The sequence below is a fragment of the Coffea arabica genome, chromosome 11e (assembly GCF_036785885.1).
Source record: "Coffea arabica cultivar ET-39 chromosome 11e, Coffea Arabica ET-39 HiFi, whole genome shotgun sequence".
NCBI lineage: Eukaryota > Viridiplantae > Streptophyta > Magnoliopsida > Gentianales > Rubiaceae > Coffea > Coffea arabica.
Window position 1 is genome coordinate 21915645 of NC_092331.1, and position 21829 is coordinate 21937473.

Consider the following 21829-nt stretch of genomic DNA (forward strand, 5'->3'; position numbering starts at 1 on the left):
ACTGAGTATGAGACTCAGTTTACAAAGTTATCTAAATTTGCTCCTGAACTAATAGCCACGGAGCAAAGAAAAGTACGGAGGTTTATACAAGGACTGAATGTGGAGTTACAAGAAGCCTTAGCGGCAGTCCAAATTAATACCTTCACGGAGGTTCTAGAGAAGGCCCTAAGGATAGAGACTGCTAGGGCACAAGTGAGAGCTTTTCATGCAAAAAAGAGAGGTGCGCCTGGTTGGAGTCAAAGGCAAGAACAAGGTGATTTAGATATGCCACCTTCTAAGATAGGCCGAGGAGATGGTAGTGAGAAAGTTTCAGGGATATCTAAGGAAAGTACTCCAAAAGGAGCTTCGCGTGGCTGGGGCCAAGTAAGAGGTGCCTCACAAGGAGGTCAGACCTCAACCCCTCAAGTATCTTGTGGGTACTGTGGGAAGGCCAATCATGTGGAGAGTGATTGTTGGCGAAAAGCAGGAAAATGTTTATGGTGTGGTAGCACCGAACACCAGCTTGCAACCTGTCCCCGTAGATCACGCCTAAACCCTGAACAAGCAAGTGTAGGAGGGACTAAGCCAAGAGTGCCAGCTAGAGCGTATGCCTTGAACCAACAGGCAGTACCTGAACCAACAAAGATAGTAGAAGGTACGATTCGTGATTTCTATTGTTTCTTTAAGTTTTGGCTATAGTGAGACCTGAGAGCCGGAAATGAATATATAAGGAAAGTACCCTACGTTATTCGAAGTGCATGTATGAATTTCGAGGTCGAAATTCTTTTAAGGGGGAGAGAATGTGAGGACTCGCAAATTCCTTGTGTTTTTCTTCAAAAATACCCTTTTATTTGAAAAATGATTATTTAGCAAAGGCCACTACCCAAATATTTCACATTAAGTGTAGATAGACCTAGAAAATAGGGTTTTACGCTTCGGTTTTAAGTTTGGAGCAAAATTTGGGTTTTCGCGATTTTTCGCCGGATGAATTTTCGGTACAGAGTAAGAATTAATTTGGGGATTAAAAGTGACTTTTAAGTGAGAAATAATATGTGACTAGTGGCAATGATATAAGGTTAGTGAATGGGAAGTGAAAAACCTAGTACGTGAGTTTTTAAGAAAAACGGCGCGATCCGGCGGGTCCCGCGCATTACCGGTTGAACGCACCACTTGACCACCACTTTCTTACCCTACAAGCTCATTGATAATTGAGCAAAATATCTTCTTATATTACAGCTAAGGGAACCGAAATTTGTGGCTTATAAGCAAGGGAAAGAAAGAGAAAAATGAGTGGCCAAGATTAGGCCAAGTGTTGGGCAATTTGTGGACATCATTAGTTCTAATCTTTTGGCTTTATTATAAGATAAACTTAGCCTCATTTCTCTTCATATTTCTGCCTAAGAGCCGAGAGGGAGAGGGAAGAAAACACCAAGGGAAATTTCTTCATTTCATCTTCAAATCCAACAATTTAGTGAGAAAATAAACAAAGTAAACCGATTAAACTTGTTCCTAAGTGACTAGGTGGTGATTTGTGGTAAGCTTTGGAAGGAGGAAGCTTGGGCTACTCTTTGTGATCTCTATTCAAGGTAAGAGAGTTTATCTCTCCAAGTTTTACTTCTAATCTTGTTAAATTAAGCCTAGTAACTTGATTTTATGGTGAGATTATGGATGATGAGCATGTTTTAGTAGTTTTCCCCAATTTATTTGATGCACTAGGGCTTATGGAAATTCTGCCCAAATGGTTGTATGATGTTTATATGATGCAATTGAGGTTTCATATGGTGTTGTGGTAGTGATTGGACCAAGAAATTAAGGAAAGATTCACTAGAAACTCAAAATTTCCAAAATCTGGAAAATGGTTCTAACATTCTGTCCGAATTTTTATCTATATGTTGGAGGCTGTTTTGGCCTTAGGTCAAAGAATAAAAGTTGTATAGAATGTCATTTTATAGGTGCCTACAAAATTTCAGCTCAATCGGAGCAACGCAGGACGTGAAAAGTCCAAAATACCCCTACTGTTCTAAGTATTTCCCAGCAGTCCGTTTCTTCAGTTCAGTCCAGTTTATCACGATTTTTGACCAGGATCCATTCTGATTTAGCTCTGGGCCGAAACATGAAAGTTGTAGTGTTCTGAAGTAGCTTTAAAATGCCTCAAAGAAGACCTGATTCGGACTTGTGTGGACTGAGTTATGACCATTATAGTGTTCTGCATTTAAACAGCCGACGAATTGGTTTCTGGTTTAGTAATTCGAGAATTTGACCAAGTTACATTAGAAACTGGACTTAGTGATATTCATGAACATTGTAGCCCTGAGTCTTAGCTTCGAAACGCCATAGGTTTCGTCTTAATCCGATAAGCGTAGCCTCAGATAAGTTATTTCCGCTTTTATACGTCAAATCTGTCTTTTGGCTATATGGAATTTCTGCACTTGCTATTGATGTGAATCTTACTATTATGATATTGTGAGCCTATGGAATGGCTCTTGACATAAATTGCTGATATGTATGATGTTGGGTGGTGTTGAAGAAAAATAATGAAGCCTAAATGGCTGGAAAATTAGGTAAACACAAAGGGCATGCTGCCCAAATTTACGCTCGAAGACTAGAGAACTACTTGCAACTCGAGTATGGGTTAAGAGTGATTACTGCTTGAACCATCTAGGGTACTTGAGTCTGCGTGTTCCGAGGTATATAAGGAAGGACTTGGCCGAACTTGTACCCTTGGGAAATGAAATAATGATTGCTCGAAGTACGTTTTCCTTGTACTCTCGACTCACCTGACAATTTCAAGTATAAATGTTACAAAGCTTTATCGTTTAAAAAGCGAGCAAGTGTTTCATGACTACTGTCCGAGTGAATTTCAATTTCTTGATTCTTATTGAACGAAACGTCTAAGTTTCGAACTCTAGTCATGTTTCAAAGTTCTCAAATTGAGTTTTATCGCAGATTTGGACTCCGAACTCGGAGTATAACCTGAAAGTGACCAGTAAAAGCACTATATCTTTTGGTGAGTGCTTTCAAATACTGAATTGAACTTGATACTTGTGCTTGATACGTGCCAATATGATTACATGTCACATGCGTGAATTGTTAGGGCAAGAGTGTACTTTATCGCACTTGCCCTTACATGATATACACTTGTTTATTGTTGCAATTGACTTGACATACTTGTTATGATGCGCGCACTTCCTGGAATTCCAGATACCCTGTGGCGAGTTACTCTAGTCGGGCCGGCAGGGGCTTGGTCGATTGGGTAACGAGCCCTGGGTCTCTTGCTTTGTCGAGTGGAGTGATATCTCCTCGACTAATCGGTATACTCGAGTATTACCACCCGTGTTTATTGAGGATTTTGGGCCCAGCTGGGGGTTTGAACGGTGGACGGAGAGTCGTGTAAGTGGTGTTCTACTGGATTGGTTACTTACTTGAAAGTTGACGGAGTGTCAACTACTACGGGATCAAGCTTCTGGTAATGCCATGGGAATTTGGCTCCTGAGAGTCATCCGTATCCTTATACTTTGGAGTGATTATTGTTTTTTTGGATTATTGTTTCTTTTGAAAAATCTCTACATTCGCTCATTTTAAGATTGCTACTTGACATGTTACTGTTCACATTTATGAACTCTTTATACTCGTTACTTTGCTATATCGAAAAATCGTACTTATAAATAATGGTCAATTTGCTATTTGGAACCTCACTGGGCTTTTAGCTCATTCCACTCCATTTGTTTTCCTTTCAGGGGTACGAGCGAGGTGTGAGATATGTAAAGTCTAGCATAGACTAGTTGTTTGATTTTTTTGACTTGTACTCGCGCTATTTCTCGGATGGAACATGTTGTACTGGGATTGTATACGTTTTGAACTAGTTTGATGTATTAAGACTTTGTACCTTGATTCCTATCAATGTAAATTATAAGCTTGAATTGTGAATGTTATTTATGGTTCATGGATGTGTGTACATGACTCGATTGAGATAGTGAGTGAGTCCTGGCGAGAGCTGGGCAGGCGGTCCGCCGAACCCTTTGGTACGCCTTAGGGGGAGGTGGGGTCGTCACAGATGGTATCAGAGCTCCTATTGAGCTCGTGCCGGGAGAGGGTTCTCGGACTGTGGGGATTGACTTGTTAAGTATGGAACAATTGTCTATTGTTGGGGACCTTAGATATGTATGTTGGGTAGGAATCTCTAATAGGGTGATTTGCTCTTGAGCCTGGCCAGCTTGAGTGGTGAATTATCATATTTTCGGATTCTTGTCCCCGAATACCAAAGAGTGACATCTTTACGCTCAGTTGAGATCTCGTGTAATATTCGGATAAGTTTGGATGGTGAAAGCAAAGGCACAGGGAATACGAATAGTCTGGACTTGAAAAACATTGAAGATATTTATGGGATTTGGGATCCTTCTTATTCCCGTGTTTCGAGCCTTGATTAAGTGTAGTGCCTGAGCGATACCTAGGGTTAATGCTCTATAAGTTATGTGACTTGTTTTGATCGAATGTGTTGTATTGCCTTGTTTTATGATTTAGAGGGGTTTATGATTTGCAATATTCTGTTTTATGTTGTTTATATTTATATAGTTACTTAGTGGTTATCTTCTATCATTAATTAGTTGGTTATATTGCTATAGTTGGTTAGCTGCGAAACATGGAGGATAAAAGAAGTCGGACCAAGAAAACTAACCGAGAACGCGGTGCTAGGCGAGGCCGTGAAGGTGAACCAGTACAGGAACCGGTGCCTGAACCGAGAGAGGAGAGAGAGGCAGCGGTTGAGCAGCAACCAGAACCCCATACTGTCGGGGGAGATCAGGTGGCCACTGCCATCCAACAGATGACTAATATTTTGACTCGGTTGGTGGAGCAACAGGGTCAAGGTTCTGTAAATCAACCTAGAGACCCTGATTCAGGGCAAGATAGAGCCTTGGAGAGATTCCAGAAGTTCTCTCCACCCAAATTCTTAGGAGGACCAGACCCGTATGAGGCTGAGAAGTGGCTGGAGGCCATGATAAATATCTTTGCTGCCCTAAACTATACTGAGGAGAGACAAGTCCAATTTGCTGTATTTCAGTTCGAGGGGCCAGCTAGGGCCTGGTGGAACGTAGTAAGGGCCAAATGGGAGAGAGAAGGAACTGCCTGGACTTGGCTAAACTTTGTGCGGGATTTTAATGAAAAATACCTTCCACCCATCGTCCAGGAAAAGCGAGAGGACGATTTCATCAAACTCCGTCAGGGGCTGATGAGTGTAACTGAGTATGAGACTCAGTTTACAAAGTTATCTAAATTTGCTCCTGAACTAATAGCCACGGAGCAAAGAAAAGTACGGAGGTTTATACAAGGACTGAATGTGGAGTTACAAGAAGCCTTAGCGGCAGTCCAAATTAATACCTTCACGGAGGTTCTAGAGAAGGCCCTAAGGATAGAGACTGCTAGGGCACAAGTGAGAGCTTTTCATGCAAAAAAGAGAGGTGCGCCTGGTTGGAGTCAAAGGCAAGAACAAGGTGATTTAGATATGCCACCTTCTAAGATAGGCCGAGGAGATGGTAGTGAGAAAGTTTCAGGGATATCTAAGGAAAGTACTCCAAAAGGAGCTTCGCGTGGCTGGGGCCAAGTAAGAGGTGCCTCACAAGGAGGTCAGACCTCAACCCCTCAAGTATCTTGTGGGTACTGTGGGAAGGCCAATCATGTGGAGAGTGATTGTTGGCGAAAAGCAGGAAAATGTTTATGGTGTGGTAGCACCGAACACCAGCTTGCAACCTGTCCCCGTAGATCACGCCTAAACCCTGAACAAGCAAGTGTAGGAGGGACTAAGCCAAGAGTGCCAGCTAGAGCGTATGCCTTGAACCAACAGGCAGTACCTGAACCAACAAAGATAGTAGAAGGTACGATTCGTGATTTCTATTGTTTCTTTAAGTTTTGGCTATAGTGAGACCTGAGAGCCGGAAATGAATATATAAGGAAAGTACCCTACGTTATTCGAAGTGCATGTATGAATTTCGAGGTCGAAATTCTTTTAAGGGGGAGAGAATGTGAGGACTCGCAAATTCCTTGTGTTTTTCTTCAAAAATACCCTTTTATTTGAAAAATGATTATTTAGCAAAGGCCACTACCCAAATATTTCACATTAAGTGTAGATAGACCTAGAAAATAGGGTTTTACGCTTCGGTTTTAAGTTTGGAGCAAAATTTGGGTTTTCGCGATTTTTCGCCGGATGAATTTTCGGTACAGAGTAAGAATTAATTTGGGGATTAAAAGTGACTTTTAAGTGAGAAATAATATGTGACTAGTGGCAATGATATAAGGTTAGTGAATGGGAAGTGAAAAACCTAGTACGTGAGTTTTTAAGAAAAACGGCGCGATCCGGCGGGTCCCGCGCATTACCGGTTGAACGCACCACTTGACCACCACTTTCTTACCCTACAAGCTCATTGATAATTGAGCAAAATATCTTCTTATATTACAGCTAAGGGAACCGAAATTTGTGGCTTATAAGCAAGGGAAAGAAAGAGAAAAATGAGTGGCCAAGATTAGGCCAAGTGTTGGGCAATTTGTGGACATCATTAGTTCTAATCTTTTGGCTTTATTATAAGATAAACTTAGCCTCATTTCTCTTCATATTTCTGCCTAAGAGCCGAGAGGGAGAGGGAAGAAAACACCAAGGGAAATTTCTTCATTTCATCTTCAAATCCAACAATTTAGTGAGAAAATAAACAAAGTAAACCGATTAAACTTGTTCCTAAGTGACTAGGTGGTGATTTGTGGTAAGCTTTGGAAGGAGGAAGCTTGGGCTACTCTTTGTGATCTCTATTCAAGGTAAGAGAGTTTATCTCTCCAAGTTTTACTTCTAATCTTGTTAAATTAAGCCTAGTAACTTGATTTTATGGTGAGATTATGGATGATGAGCATGTTTTAGTAGTTTTCCCCAATTTATTTGATGCACTAGGGCTTATGGAAATTCTGCCCAAATGGTTGTATGATGTTTATATGATGCAATTGAGGTTTCATATGGTGTTGTGGTAGTGATTGGACCAAGAAATTAAGGAAAGATTCACTAGAAACTCAAAATTTCCAAAATCTGGAAAATGGTTCTAACATTCTGTCCGAATTTTTATCTATATGTTGGAGGCTGTTTTGGCCTTAGGTCAAAGAATAAAAGTTGTATAGAATGTCATTTTATAGGTGCCTACAAAATTTCAGCTCAATCGGAGCAACGCAGGACGTGAAAAGTCCAAAATACCCCTACTGTTCTAAGTATTTCCCAGCAGTCCGTTTCTTCAGTTCAGTCCAGTTTATCACGATTTTTGACCAGGATCCATTCTGATTTAGCTCTGGGCCGAAACATGAAAGTTGTAGTGTTCTGAAGTAGCTTTAAAATGCCTCAAAGAAGACCTGATTCGGACTTGTGTGGACTGAGTTATGACCATTATAGTGTTCTGCATTTAAACAGCCGACGAATTGGTTTCTGGTTTAGTAATTCGAGAATTTGACCAAGTTACATTAGAAACTGGACTTAGTGATATTCATGAACATTGTATCCCTGAGTCTTAGCTTCGAAACGCCATAGGTTTCGTCTTAATCCGATAAGCGTAGCCTCAGATAAGTTATTTCCGCTTTTATACGTCAAATCTGTCTTTTGGCTATATGGAATTTCTGCACTTGCTATTGATGTGAATCTTACTATTATGATATTGTGAGCCTATGGAATGGCTCTTGACATAAATTGCTGATATGTATGATGTTGGGTGGTGTTGAAGAAAAATAATGAAGCCTAAATGGCTGGAAAATTAGGTAAACACAAAGGGCATGCTGCCCAAATTTACGCTCGAAGACTAGAGAACTACTTGCAACTCGAGTATGGGTTAAGAGTGATTACTGCTTGAACCATCTAGGGTACTTGAGTCTGCGTGTTCCGAGGTATATAAGGAAGGACTTGGCCGAACTTGTACCCTTGGGAAATGAAATAATGATTGCTCGAAGTACGTTTTCCTTGTACTCTCGACTCACCTGACAATTTCAAGTATAAATGTTACAAAGCTTTATCGTTTAAAAAGCGAGCAAGTGTTTCATGACTACTGTCCGAGTGAATTTCAATTTCTTGATTCTTATTGAACGAAACGTCTAAGTTTCGAACTCTAGTCATGTTTCAAAGTTCTCAAATTGAGTTTTATCGCAGATTTGGACTCCGAACTCGGAGTATAACCTGAAAGTGACCAGTAAAAGCACTATATCTTTTGGTGAGTGCTTTCAAATACTGAATTGAACTTGATACTTGTGCTTGATACGTGCCAATATGATTACATGTCACATGCGTGAATTGTTAGGGCAAGAGTGTACTTTATCGCACTTGCCCTTACATGATATACACTTGTTTATTGTTGCAATTGACTTGACATACTTGTTATGATGCGCGCACTTCCTGGAATTCCAGATACCCTGTGGCGAGTTACTCTAGTCGGGCCGGCAGGGGCTTGGTCGATTGGGTAACGAGCCCTGGGTCTCTTGCTTTGTCGAGTGGAGTGATATCTCCTCGACTAATCGGTATACTCGAGTATTACCACCCGTGTTTATTGAGGATTTTGGGCCCAGCTGGGGGTTTGAACGGTGGACGGAGAGTCGTGTAAGTGGTGTTCTACTGGATTGGTTACTTACTTGAAAGTTGACGGAGTGTCAACTACTACGGGATCAAGCTTCTGGTAATGCCATGGGAATTTGGCTCCTGAGAGTCATCCGTATCCTTATACTTTGGAGTGATTATTGTTTTTTTGGATTATTGTTTCTTTTGAAAAATCTCTACATTCGCTCATTTTAAGATTGCTACTTGACATGTTACTGTTCACATTTATGAACTCTTTATACTCGTTACTTTGCTATATCGAAAAATCGTACTTATAAATAATGGTCAATTTGCTATTTGGAACCTCACTGGGCTTTTAGCTCATTCCACTCCATTTGTTTTCCTTTCAGGGGTACGAGCGAGGTGTGAGATATGTAAAGTCTAGCATAGACTAGTTGTTTGATTTTTTTGACTTGTACTCGCGCTATTTCTCGGATGGAACATGTTGTACTGGGATTGTATACGTTTTGAACTAGTTTGATGTATTAAGACTTTGTACCTTGATTCCTATCAATGTAAATTATAAGCTTGAATTGTGAATGTTATTTATGGTTCATGGATGTGTGTACATGACTCGATTGAGATAGTGAGTGAGTCCTGGCGAGAGCTGGGCAGGCGGTCCGCCGAACCCTTTGGTACGCCTTAGGGGGAGGTGGGGTCGTCACAGATGGTATCAGAGCTCCTATTGAGCTCGTGCCGGGAGAGGGTTCTCGGACTGTGGGGATTGACTTGTTAAGTATGGAACAATTGTCTATTGTTGGGGACCTTAGATATGTATGTTGGGTAGGAATCTCTAATAGGGTGATTTGCTCTTGAGCCTGGCCAGCTTGAGTGGTGAATTATCATATTTTCGGATTCTTGTCCCCGAATACCAAAGAGTGACATCTTTACGCTCAGTTGAGATCTCGTGTAATATTCGGATAAGTTTGGATGGTGAAAGCAAAGGCACAGGGAATACGAATAGTCTGGACTTGAAAAACATTGAAGATATTTATGGGATTTGGGATCCTTCTTATTCCCGTGTTTCGAGCCTTGATTAAGTGTAGTGCCTGAGCGATACCTAGGGTTAATGCTCTATAAGTTATGTGACTTGTTTTGATCGAATGTGTTGTATTGCCTTGTTTTATGATTTAGAGGGGTTTATGATTTGCAATATTCTGTTTTATGTTGTTTATATTTATATAGTTACTTAGTGGTTATCTTCTATCATTAATTAGTTGGTTATATTGCTATAGTTGGTTAGCTGCGAAACATGGAGGATAAAAGAAGTCGGACCAAGAAAACTAACCGAGAACGCGGTGCTAGGCGAGGCCGTGAAGGTGAACCAGTACAGGAACCGGTGCCTGAACCGAGAGAGGAGAGAGAGGCAGCGGTTGAGCAGCAACCAGAACCCCATACTGTCGGGGGAGATCAGGTGGCCACTGCCATCCAACAGATGACTAATATTTTGACTCGGTTGGTGGAGCAACAGGGTCAAGGTTCTGTAAATCAACCTAGAGACCCTGATTCAGGGCAAGATAGAGCCTTGGAGAGATTCCAGAAGTTCTCTCCACCCAAATTCTTAGGAGGACCAGACCCGTATGAGGCTGAGAAGTGGCTGGAGGCCATGATAAATATCTTTGCTGCCCTAAACTATACTGAGGAGAGACAAGTCCAATTTGCTGTATTTCAGTTCGAGGGGCCAGCTAGGGCCTGGTGGAACGTAGTAAGGGCCAAATGGGAGAGAGAAGGAACTGCCTGGACTTGGCTAAACTTTGTGCGGGATTTTAATGAAAAATACCTTCCACCCATCGTCCAGGAAAAGCGAGAGGACGATTTCATCAAACTCCGTCAGGGGCTGATGAGTGTAACTGAGTATGAGACTCAGTTTACAAAGTTATCTAAATTTGCTCCTGAACTAATAGCCACGGAGCAAAGAAAAGTACGGAGGTTTATACAAGGACTGAATGTGGAGTTACAAGAAGCCTTAGCGGCAGTCCAAATTAATACCTTCACGGAGGTTCTAGAGAAGGCCCTAAGGATAGAGACTGCTAGGGCACAAGTGAGAGCTTTTCATGCAAAAAAGAGAGGTGCGCCTGGTTGGAGTCAAAGGCAAGAACAAGGTGATTTAGATATGCCACCTTCTAAGATAGGCCGAGGAGATGGTAGTGAGAAAGTTTCAGGGATATCTAAGGAAAGTACTCCAAAAGGAGCTTCGCGTGGCTGGGGCCAAGTAAGAGGTGCCTCACAAGGAGGTCAGACCTCAACCCCTCAAGTATCTTGTGGGTACTGTGGGAAGGCCAATCATGTGGAGAGTGATTGTTGGCGAAAAGCAGGAAAATGTTTATGGTGTGGTAGCACCGAACACCAGCTTGCAACCTGTCCCCGTAGATCACGCCTAAACCCTGAACAAGCAAGTGTAGGAGGGACTAAGCCAAGAGTGCCAGCTAGAGCGTATGCCTTGAACCAACAGGCAGTACCTGAACCAACAAAGATAGTAGAAGGTACGATTCGTGATTTCTATTGTTTCTTTAAGTTTTGGCTATAGTGAGACCTGAGAGCCGGAAATGAATATATAAGGAAAGTACCCTACGTTATTCGAAGTGCATGTATGAATTTCGAGGTCGAAATTCTTTTAAGGGGGAGAGAATGTGAGGACTCGCAAATTCCTTGTGTTTTTCTTCAAAAATACCCTTTTATTTGAAAAATGATTATTTAGCAAAGGCCACTACCCAAATATTTCACATTAAGTGTAGATAGACCTAGAAAATAGGGTTTTACGCTTCGGTTTTAAGTTTGGAGCAAAATTTGGGTTTTCGCGATTTTTCGCCGGATGAATTTTCGGTACAGAGTAAGAATTAATTTGGGGATTAAAAGTGACTTTTAAGTGAGAAATAATATGTGACTAGTGGCAATGATATAAGGTTAGTGAATGGGAAGTGAAAAACCTAGTACGTGAGTTTTTAAGAAAAACGGCGCGATCCGGCGGGTCCCGCGCATTACCGGTTGAACGCACCACTTGACCACCACTTTCTTACCCTACAAGCTCATTGATAATTGAGCAAAATATCTTCTTATATTACAGCTAAGGGAACCGAAATTTGTGGCTTATAAGCAAGGGAAAGAAAGAGAAAAATGAGTGGCCAAGATTAGGCCAAGTGTTGGGCAATTTGTGGACATCATTAGTTCTAATCTTTTGGCTTTATTATAAGATAAACTTAGCCTCATTTCTCTTCATATTTCTGCCTAAGAGCCGAGAGGGAGAGGGAAGAAAACACCAAGGGAAATTTCTTCATTTCATCTTCAAATCCAACAATTTAGTGAGAAAATAAACAAAGTAAACCGATTAAACTTGTTCCTAAGTGACTAGGTGGTGATTTGTGGTAAGCTTTGGAAGGAGGAAGCTTGGGCTACTCTTTGTGATCTCTATTCAAGGTAAGAGAGTTTATCTCTCCAAGTTTTACTTCTAATCTTGTTAAATTAAGCCTAGTAACTTGATTTTATGGTGAGATTATGGATGATGAGCATGTTTTAGTAGTTTTCCCCAATTTATTTGATGCACTAGGGCTTATGGAAATTCTGCCCAAATGGTTGTATGATGTTTATATGATGCAATTGAGGTTTCATATGGTGTTGTGGTAGTGATTGGACCAAGAAATTAAGGAAAGATTCACTAGAAACTCAAAATTTCCAAAATCTGGAAAATGGTTCTAACATTCTGTCCGAATTTTTATCTATATGTTGGAGGCTGTTTTGGCCTTAGGTCAAAGAATAAAAGTTGTATAGAATGTCATTTTATAGGTGCCTACAAAATTTCAGCTCAATCGGAGCAACGCAGGACGTGAAAAGTCCAAAATACCCCTACTGTTCTAAGTATTTCCCAGCAGTCCGTTTCTTCAGTTCAGTCCAGTTTATCACGATTTTTGACCAGGATCCATTCTGATTTAGCTCTGGGCCGAAACATGAAAGTTGTAGTGTTCTGAAGTAGCTTTAAAATGCCTCAAAGAAGACCTGATTCGGACTTGTGTGGACTGAGTTATGACCATTATAGTGTTCTGCATTTAAACAGCCGACGAATTGGTTTCTGGTTTAGTAATTCGAGAATTTGACCAAGTTACATTAGAAACTGGACTTAGTGATATTCATGAACATTGTATCCCTGAGTCTTAGCTTCGAAACGCCATAGGTTTCGTCTTAATCCGATAAGCGTAGCCTCAGATAAGTTATTTCCGCTTTTATACGTCAAATCTGTCTTTTGGCTATATGGAATTTCTGCACTTGCTATTGATGTGAATCTTACTATTATGATATTGTGAGCCTATGGAATGGCTCTTGACATAAATTGCTGATATGTATGATGTTGGGTGGTGTTGAAGAAAAATAATGAAGCCTAAATGGCTGGAAAATTAGGTAAACACAAAGGGCATGCTGCCCAAATTTACGCTCGAAGACTAGAGAACTACTTGCAACTCGAGTATGGGTTAAGAGTGATTACTGCTTGAACCATCTAGGGTACTTGAGTCTGCGTGTTCCGAGGTATATAAGGAAGGACTTGGCCGAACTTGTACCCTTGGGAAATGAAATAATGATTGCTCGAAGTACGTTTTCCTTGTACTCTCGACTCACCTGACAATTTCAAGTATAAATGTTACAAAGCTTTATCGTTTAAAAAGCGAGCAAGTGTTTCATGACTACTGTCCGAGTGAATTTCAATTTCTTGATTCTTATTGAACGAAACGTCTAAGTTTCGAACTCTAGTCATGTTTCAAAGTTCTCAAATTGAGTTTTATCGCAGATTTGGACTCCGAACTCGGAGTATAACCTGAAAGTGACCAGTAAAAGCACTATATCTTTTGGTGAGTGCTTTCAAATACTGAATTGAACTTGATACTTGTGCTTGATACGTGCCAATATGATTACATGTCACATGCGTGAATTGTTAGGGCAAGAGTGTACTTTATCGCACTTGCCCTTACATGATATACACTTGTTTATTGTTGCAATTGACTTGACATACTTGTTATGATGCGCGCACTTCCTGGAATTCCAGATACCCTGTGGCGAGTTACTCTAGTCGGGCCGGCAGGGGCTTGGTCGATTGGGTAACGAGCCCTGGGTCTCTTGCTTTGTCGAGTGGAGTGATATCTCCTCGACTAATCGGTATACTCGAGTATTACCACCCGTGTTTATTGAGGATTTTGGGCCCAGCTGGGGGTTTGAACGGTGGACGGAGAGTCGTGTAAGTGGTGTTCTACTGGATTGGTTACTTACTTGAAAGTTGACGGAGTGTCAACTACTACGGGATCAAGCTTCTGGTAATGCCATGGGAATTTGGCTCCTGAGAGTCATCCGTATCCTTATACTTTGGAGTGATTATTGTTTTTTTGGATTATTGTTTCTTTTGAAAAATCTCTACATTCGCTCATTTTAAGATTGCTACTTGACATGTTACTGTTCACATTTATGAACTCTTTATACTCGTTACTTTGCTATATCGAAAAATCGTACTTATAAATAATGGTCAATTTGCTATTTGGAACCTCACTGGGCTTTTAGCTCATTCCACTCCATTTGTTTTCCTTTCAGGGGTACGAGCGAGGTGTGAGATATGTAAAGTCTAGCATAGACTAGTTGTTTGATTTTTTTGACTTGTACTCGCGCTATTTCTCGGATGGAACATGTTGTACTGGGATTGTATACGTTTTGAACTAGTTTGATGTATTAAGACTTTGTACCTTGATTCCTATCAATGTAAATTATAAGCTTGAATTGTGAATGTTATTTATGGTTCATGGATGTGTGTACATGACTCGATTGAGATAGTGAGTGAGTCCTGGCGAGAGCTGGGCAGGCGGTCCGCCGAACCCTTTGGTACGCCTTAGGGGGAGGTGGGGTCGTCACAGATGGTATCAGAGCTCCTATTGAGCTCGTGCCGGGAGAGGGTTCTCGGACTGTGGGGATTGACTTGTTAAGTATGGAACAATTGTCTATTGTTGGGGACCTTAGATATGTATGTTGGGTAGGAATCTCTAATAGGGTGATTTGCTCTTGAGCCTGGCCAGCTTGAGTGGTGAATTATCATATTTTCGGATTCTTGTCCCCGAATACCAAAGAGTGACATCTTTACGCTCAGTTGAGATCTCGTGTAATATTCGGATAAGTTTGGATGGTGAAAGCAAAGGCACAGGGAATACGAATAGTCTGGACTTGAAAAACATTGAAGATATTTATGGGATTTGGGATCCTTCTTATTCCCGTGTTTCGAGCCTTGATTAAGTGTAGTGCCTGAGCGATACCTAGGGTTAATGCTCTATAAGTTATGTGACTTGTTTTGATCGAATGTGTTGTATTGCCTTGTTTTATGATTTAGAGGGGTTTATGATTTGCAATATTCTGTTTTATGTTGTTTATATTTATATAGTTACTTAGTGGTTATCTTCTATCATTAATTAGTTGGTTATATTGCTATAGTTGGTTAGCTGCGAAACATGGAGGATAAAAGAAGTCGGACCAAGAAAACTAACCGAGAACGCGGTGCTAGGCGAGGCCGTGAAGGTGAACCAGTACAGGAACCGGTGCCTGAACCGAGAGAGGAGAGAGAGGCAGCGGTTGAGCAGCAACCAGAACCCCATACTGTCGGGGGAGATCAGGTGGCCACTGCCATCCAACAGATGACTAATATTTTGACTCGGTTGGTGGAGCAACAGGGTCAAGGTTCTGTAAATCAACCTAGAGACCCTGATTCAGGGCAAGATAGAGCCTTGGAGAGATTCCAGAAGTTCTCTCCACCCAAATTCTTAGGAGGACCAGACCCGTATGAGGCTGAGAAGTGGCTGGAGGCCATGATAAATATCTTTGCTGCCCTAAACTATACTGAGGAGAGACAAGTCCAATTTGCTGTATTTCAGTTCGAGGGGCCAGCTAGGGCCTGGTGGAACGTAGTAAGGGCCAAATGGGAGAGAGAAGGAACTGCCTGGACTTGGCTAAACTTTGTGCGGGATTTTAATGAAAAATACCTTCCACCCATCGTCCAGGAAAAGCGAGAGGACGATTTCATCAAACTCCGTCAGGGGCTGATGAGTGTAACTGAGTATGAGACTCAGTTTACAAAGTTATCTAAATTTGCTCCTGAACTAATAGCCACGGAGCAAAGAAAAGTACGGAGGTTTATACAAGGACTGAATGTGGAGTTACAAGAAGCCTTAGCGGCAGTCCAAATTAATACCTTCACGGAGGTTCTAGAGAAGGCCCTAAGGATAGAGACTGCTAGGGCACAAGTGAGAGCTTTTCATGCAAAAAAGAGAGGTGCGCCTGGTTGGAGTCAAAGGCAAGAACAAGGTGATTTAGATATGCCACCTTCTAAGATAGGCCGAGGAGATGGTAGTGAGAAAGTTTCAGGGATATCTAAGGAAAGTACTCCAAAAGGAGCTTCGCGTGGCTGGGGCCAAGTAAGAGGTGCCTCACAAGGAGGTCAGACCTCAACCCCTCAAGTATCTTGTGGGTACTGTGGGAAGGCCAATCATGTGGAGAGTGATTGTTGGCGAAAAGCAGGAAAATGTTTATGGTGTGGTAGCACCGAACACCAGCTTGCAACCTGTCCCCGTAGATCACGCCTAAACCCTGAACAAGCAAGTGTAGGAGGGACTAAGCCAAGAGTGCCAGCTAGAGCGTATGCCTTGAACCAACAGGCAGTACCTGAACCAACAAAGATAGTAGAAGGTACGATTCGTGATTTCTATTGTTTCTTTAAGTTTTGGCTATAGTGAGACCTGAGAGCCGGAAATGAATATATAAGGAAAGTACCCTACGTTATTCGAAGTGCATGTATGAATTTCGAGGTCGAAATTCTTTTAAGGGGGAGAGAATGTGAGGACTCGCAAATTCCTTGTGTTTTTCTTCAAAAATACCCTTTTATTTGAAAAATGATTATTTAGCAAAGGCCACTACCCAAATATTTCACATTAAGTGTAGATAGACCTAGAAAATAGGGTTTTACGCTTCGGTTTTAAGTTTGGAGCAAAATTTGGGTTTTCGCGATTTTTCGCCGGATGAATTTTCGGTACAGAGTAAGAATTAATTTGGGGATTAAAAGTGACTTTTAAGTGAGAAATAATATGTGACTAGTGGCAATGATATAAGGTTAGTGAATGGGAAGTGAAAAACCTAGTACGTGAGTTTTTAAGAAAAACGGCGCGATCCGGCGGGTCCCGCGCATTACCGGTTGAACGCACCACTTGACCACCACTTTCTTACCCTACAAGCTCATTGATAATTGAGCAAAATATCTTCTTATATTACAGCTAAGGGAACCGAAATTTGTGGCTTATAAGCAAGGGAAAGAAAGAGAAAAATGAGTGGCCAAGATTAGGCCAAGTGTTGGGCAATTTGTGGACATCATTAGTTCTAATCTTTTGGCTTTATTATAAGATAAACTTAGCCTCATTTCTCTTCATATTTCTGCCTAAGAGCCGAGAGGGAGAGGGAAGAAAACACCAAGGGAAATTTCTTCATTTCATCTTCAAATCCAACAATTTAGTGAGAAAATAAACAAAGTAAACCGATTAAACTTGTTCCTAAGTGACTAGGTGGTGATTTGTGGTAAGCTTTGGAAGGAGGAAGCTTGGGCTACTCTTTGTGATCTCTATTCAAGGTAAGAGAGTTTATCTCTCCAAGTTTTACTTCTAATCTTGTTAAATTAAGCCTAGTAACTTGATTTTATGGTGAGATTATGGATGATGAGCATGTTTTAGTAGTTTTCCCCAATTTATTTGATGCACTAGGGCTTATGGAAATTCTGCCCAAATGGTTGTATGATGTTTATATGATGCAATTGAGGTTTCATATGGTGTTGTGGTAGTGATTGGACCAAGAAATTAAGGAAAGATTCACTAGAAACTCAAAATTTCCAAAATCTGGAAAATGGTTCTAACATTCTGTCCGAATTTTTATCTATATGTTGGAGGCTGTTTTGGCCTTAGGTCAAAGAATAAAAGTTGTAGAGAATGGCATTTTATAGGTGCCTACAAAATTTCAGCTCAATCGGAGCAACGCAGGACGTGAAAAGTCCAAAATACCCCTACTGTTCTAAGTATTTCCCAGCAGTCCGTTTCTTCAGTTCAGTCCAGTTTATCACGATTTTTGACCAGGATCCATTCTGATTTAGCTCTGGGCCGAAACATGAAAGTTGTAGTGTTCTGAAGTAGCTTTAAAATGCCTCAAAGAAGACCTGATTCGGACTTGTGTGGACTGAGTTATGACCATTATAGTGTTCTGCATTTAAACAGCCGACGAATTGGTTTCTGGTTTAGTAATTCGAGAATTTGACCAAGTTACATTAGAAACTGGACTTAGTGATATTCATGAACATTGTATCCCTGAGTCTTAGCTTCGAAACGCCATAGGTTTCGTCTTAATCCGATAAGCGTAGCCTCAGATAAGTTATTTCCGCTTTTATACGTCAAATCTGTCTTTTGGCTATATGGAATTTCTGCACTTGCTATTGATGTGAATCTTACTATTATGATATTGTGAGCCTATGGAATGGCTCTTGACATAAATTGCTGATATGTATGATGTTGGGTGGTGTTGAAGAAAAATAATGAAGCCTAAATGGCTGGAAAATTAGGTAAACACAAAGGGCATGCTGCCCAAATTTACGCTCGAAGACTAGAGAACTACTTGCAACTCGAGTATGGGTTAAGAGTGATTACTGCTTGAACCATCTAGGGTACTTGAGTCTGCGTGTTCCGAGGTATATAAGGAAGGACTTGGCCGAACTTGTACCCTTGGGAAATGAAATAATGATTGCTCGAAGTACGTTTTCCTTGTACTCTCGACTCACCTGACAATTTCAAGTATAAATGTTACAAAGCTTTATCGTTTAAAAAGCGAGCAAGTGTTTCATGACTACTGTCCGAGTGAATTTCAATTTCTTGATTCTTATTGAACGAAACGTCTAAGTTTCGAACTCTAGTCATGTTTCAAAGTTCTCAAATTGAGTTTTATCGCAGATTTGGACTCCGAACTCGGAGTATAACCTGAAAGTGACCAGTAAAAGCACTATATCTTTTGGTGAGTGCTTTCAAATACTGAATTGAACTTGATACTTGTGCTTGATACGTGCCAATATGATTACATGTCACATGCGTGAATTGTTAGGGCAAGAGTGTACTTTATCGCACTTGCCCTTACATGATATACACTTGTTTATTGTTGCAATTGACTTGACATACTTGTTATGATGCGCGCACTTCCTGGAATTCCAGATACCCTGTGGCGAGTTACTCTAGTCGGGCCGGCAGGGGCTTGGTCGATTGGGTAACGAGCCCTGGGTCTCTTGCTTTGTCGAGTGGAGTGATATCTCCTCGACTAATCGGTATACTCGAGTATTACCACCCGTGTTTATTGAGGATTTTGGGCCCAGCTGGGGGTTTGAACGGTGGACGGAGAGTCGTGTAAGTGGTGTTCTACTGGATTGGTTACTTACTTGAAAGTTGACGGAGTGTCAACTACTACGGGATCAAGCTTCTGGTAATGCCATGGGAATTTGGCTCCTGAGAGTCATCCGTATCCTTATACTTTGGAGTGATTATTGTTTTTTTGGATTATTGTTTCTTTTGAAAAATCTCTACATTCGCTCATTTTAAGATTGCTACTTGACATGTTACTGTTCACATTTATGAACTCTTTATACTCGTTACTTTGCTATATCGAAAAATCGTACTTATAAATAATGGTCAATTTGCTATTTGGAACCTCACTGGGCTTTTAGCTCATTCCACTCCATTTGTTTTCCTTTCAGGGGTACGAGCGAGGTGTGAGATATGTAAAGTCTAGCATAGACTAGTTGTTTGATTTTTTTGACTTGTACTCGCGCTATTTCTCGGATGGAACATGTTGTACTGGGATTGTATACGTTTTGAACTAGTTTGATGTATTAAGACTTTGTACCTTGATTCCTATCAATGTAAATTATAAGCTTGAATTGTGAATGTTATTTATGGTTCATGGATGTGTGTACATGACTCGATTGAGATAGTGAGTTAGTCCTGGCGAGAGCTGGGCAGGCGGTCCGCCGAACCCTTTGGTACGCCTTAGGGGGAGGTGGGGTCGTCACAGCACCCAAGTTCCTAGTCGCCCGACCGAGTCCGCTTCTGGCTCGAGACGACCGGTAACAAGGGGCAATGGCCAGTTCAGCCCAAAAGGCTTACATTCATGCGCAAGTAGCATTTAATCATTAATCATTGAAAATTTCATATTTATTTAGGTCGAGTGCGATAAAGTACACACTCGCCTAGAAAACTCGTTTTTACAATCATTGAAAGCAAAATCAATAATAACAAGACACTGATATGCAAGCACGCATGATATGTAAGAAAACAGTTCCAACATTAAATTTGGAAACAGTTCAAAAGTAAATAATGCAAGAAACGGTTCATAAATAATTTTAGAAATAGTTTGAGGTCACTCACCTCCATGGCTCAGAAACCATCCATCATATATCATTGCCTTGCTCAAATCCGAGTCTTAGATCACAAACTCAATGCAAACAAATCCCTTCAAAGTTCGGACAGCACTTCCCCTAAATTTGCTAACTTTTCCAGCCATCACGGCTTCATTATATTTCTCATTCTAACCCAAAGGTTCACACACAACAACAAGTTCATCCAATAACCATTCAGCAAGCTCCAAGTAGTACAAGTACAAGTCAAACTAGGGAAAAGTCCGGAAATGAAAGTTAAGCTCAAAACCAGAAAAACAGTTTTGACGTCCTTTTGCGGTAATGGCACCAAAGGTACTACGAGTATCGGATGGAGGTCCAAGACCCACCGTTTCGAAGCTAAGAACCAGGGCTACAACAATGTAGAAGGTCACTCAGTCCAAATCCCAGCACAACTAAGTCATATATGCCAAATACCAAACCAGAACCGTAATTGCAGGTTTACAAATTACACTATGCTGTAATCAGTACAACTCAGTCTAAACAGGTCCAAATGCAGAAATTCCAAAGGCATATGGTAGCTAGGGAATCAAGCTACATTTCATCAGAAGACCTCAACACCCAAATCCAAAACAATTCCAGTCAAAACAACCCATTTCAGACGCAGTTCTAACATCCTGATGAACCCAGAACAGCAATAGTAATTTCGGCTTATCTCATTCTACACTACTCCAATTGACCTGAAATTTTACAGGCACCCTTAAAACATCAATACATACAACTTTCATGTTTTGAGCGAAGGACAATTCGGCCCCTAACCATGAGATACAAAACCGGACAGAATGAAGAACCAAGAACCCTAATTTTCCAGATTTCTTCCAAAACAGCATTTACTTGCAATCTTCCACTTTTTCCACCTTCTAGAATCATTAAACATCATTTCCAATCATCATACATAACCACATAATAACAATCATATGAGAACAGAAAAATCCTGATTAAATATAAAACTTCACTAATTCCTCTCAAACCAAGAAATAAACCACAAATTCATCACTTTAGCTACCATTAAGCACAACTTAAGCTTCATTAAGTGTAGGAGGAAGTTCAATCACCACTCACCTAGTAAACAAGAGAGGGAGAGTTGTTGGACACCTTAGCTTCCTTAAACACTTCACCAAACAACTTACTAGCACCTAATGGAGGGATTTTATGGAGTAGAAACAATTGTAAGCAATTGGTTTGGATGATTTGAGCTAGTTGGAAGCTTAAAATTGGAGAAGTTTTCTTTCTTCTTGAGCTTAAGGTGGCCGGCCAACATGGAGAAAGAAAGAGTGAATTTTTAGTCAATTTTTGAGATATTTAATCCAAGGGTAAGAAAGGTCAAAAAGGTGAATAGTTGTCTTAGCCTTCAACCAATGGAAGTGTGACACTTGTCACTCCATTAAATGCATTTCTATCCTTTTGTTTCCTCTCACATCAATCACTTCACCTCCTCTACTTATCTCTTAACACCCGATAAATTTCAACCAGTATCCAAAACTTAACCTTATTGGCCGAATTTTTCCGAACTTTCGCACTAGTGGGTCCCACGTCCGATATATAAAACCGATACTAGAAAATCATTTTAAAACTATTTTTACTCATAAACTTTATCTGGGGAATTTTTCTAATAAAGAAAATGTAGAAAAGACGGGCGTTTAAAAAAATATACCCTAGAAAATTAGAAAATTTTCGGGTTCTCAAACTCATTTTTTTTCGGGGCGTCACAATCTCCTCTCCTTAAAAGAATGTCGTCCTCGACATTCCATCTTGTACCAATCAAGTCG

The 21829-nt window shown here is 40.8% G+C and overlaps 4 long non-coding RNA genes across 4 annotated transcripts; all 4 read left to right on the plus strand.

Annotated features, from left to right (window-relative positions):
• The first annotated feature begins 1329 nt into the window (after positions 1-1329).
• Positions 1330-3899, plus strand: LOC140020962 (uncharacterized). Its single transcript, XR_011824918.1, has 3 exons — positions 1330-1565; positions 2926-2986; positions 3717-3899. It is a non-coding gene; the product is annotated as an uncharacterized lncRNA (long non-coding RNA).
• Positions 3900-6544: 2645 nt separating this feature from the next.
• On the plus strand, positions 6545-9114 carry LOC140020961 (uncharacterized). The gene is made up of 3 exons (XR_011824917.1): positions 6545-6780; positions 8141-8201; positions 8932-9114. It is a non-coding gene; the product is annotated as an uncharacterized lncRNA (long non-coding RNA).
• Positions 9115-11759: 2645 nt separating this feature from the next.
• Positions 11760-14329, plus strand: LOC140020960 (uncharacterized). Its single transcript, XR_011824916.1, has 3 exons — positions 11760-11995; positions 13356-13416; positions 14147-14329. It is a non-coding gene; the product is annotated as an uncharacterized lncRNA (long non-coding RNA).
• A 2645-nt stretch (positions 14330-16974) lies between these two features.
• LOC140020963 (uncharacterized) lies at positions 16975-19544 on the plus strand. Its single transcript, XR_011824919.1, has 3 exons — positions 16975-17210; positions 18571-18631; positions 19362-19544. It is a non-coding gene; the product is annotated as an uncharacterized lncRNA (long non-coding RNA).
• Positions 19545-21829: the final 2285 nt, after the last annotated feature.